We start from the raw sequence: 1,740 nt of genomic DNA, 5'->3' as shown, positions 1-1,740 counted from the left end.
GTCAAGAGTACGTTGGAGTTCTTCTAAGGGGGAGGAGGTTCCCCCATCTGTCACCAGCTTTGGTAGGTGGAGGTGGTACAGCTGATGATTTTAATACCTTCTTTCTGTCCATCAGTTTGATTGCATTTAAGTAACCATTTTGACTGAAAACAAGTACTTTTTGGGTGCAGAATTTCATAGCTTTGGTGTGAGGCTGAACAGGTTCCATTATGAATGTTACAAAAGTAGAACTGAAATAGAAGTACTTTCGTTGCATTCTTTACACTTCTTTCTGCTGTAAGTGATAAGGAGTTACTTCTGCAGTTTGGGCATTAATTTAATCCCCTGCTTCTGCCAGACCTGAAATAGATGGCATTTTTGTTGGAGGTGCACCTGCTGCACATCTGTCCTGGAACTGAATAAGTTATTGAACACTCTCCACCTCTGAAGGAAGATGACACTGAAAATACAAAACTCTAACTTCAGTTGAAGAGATCTTGTAAGATTGTACTGCACAAAACAGCATTCTTTTTTTTTTTTTTTTTTTTTTTTCCCTCCTGTAACGTGTGACGTTCAAAACATCGGGATGAAAATGTCAGTCTTGAGTCCGCACCAGACCTGAGCTCCTGGTAATAGCTGAGCGCAGCTTACTGAGTTTTTTTAAATCTGGCAGGGCTCAGTGTTTTCATATTTTTTAACATATAATCTCTGTGCAGATACAGTATATATCTCTTGACCTTTGCTTGTTCTAAAGCTAGAGCAGTTTCCCTGCCCCAAAGGGCAGATATTACCTGTGCCAGAACAATATGCCGTTTACTTGCCTAAGGTTAGTGGTTGAGTCTAGTTTTACTAAATATGTCAGTAGAGCTTTGAGTTTTTGTTGTGTTTTGACTACATCTTCATTGTTGTTTTATGTTATAATATTTGTCCCTTCCCTGCTTATGAATGTTTCTCAGTTTAACTTGTGTACGGTCTGTTCCTGGAAACTTAAGTATCTTGGTAAATTGGAGCAGAGCTAAATGTGACAGCAATAGCTGTGGTGTGCTGTCTGGTGGTCAGCAGACTGGAAATACATACTGCTTCCCCTTGTGGTGGTAACTGGTATTGTCTTAAATAAGCTTACTGCATTTTTACATCAGGATTCCACAATGATCATCATGTGAGGTTGTACAACAGAAATCTTTCACTGAGGTCTGTCCTTGTTGCTTGCAATTTCTCCTTCTCATCTGTTGCATTTCCAGTGCTTTTGATGTCAAATCCAAAACAACAATAACAGGTTGCACTTTGATAGTCCAAAGTGCTATTAGTAGAAGCTTCTATAACTCTTAACCAAATTGGTGAAAACATCTGTAAACCTGAAACAACACTTCTGTAATAGGAGTTAGGCAGTTCTGGGTTATTGTTATCTGGGTTGACAAAAGCTGAGGAGTATCAGTGAAGAATTAAAACCCGTAAGGTGAAGTGTATGCTTGTTTTCTTATGAACCGTAATATAAGTATGTTAATAAAAGACCCAAGAAAGTGATGTTCTTACTTATCCGAAAAGATGACAGGCAAAATAAAATATTTACATAAGTTTTTTTCTTGTAATGTCTTGTAAGAAGAAACACTTTTAAAAAGCAAATTATGGTGACAGCATCGTAAAATGAAAAGTGACTATAGCGATGTCCTCATCTGGGTTTTGGTTGACCTGTGACTAGGTAACAACAAACTATACTGAAAAGGTTTGTTGTAAAGTGTGATCACGTTGGCTTTTTTGTTT

Source organism: Struthio camelus, chromosome 13 (assembly GCF_040807025.1).
Source record: "Struthio camelus isolate bStrCam1 chromosome 13, bStrCam1.hap1, whole genome shotgun sequence".
In the NCBI taxonomy this organism is placed as follows: domain Eukaryota; kingdom Metazoa; phylum Chordata; class Aves; order Struthioniformes; family Struthionidae; genus Struthio; species Struthio camelus.
This window is presented reverse-complemented; position numbering follows the sequence as displayed.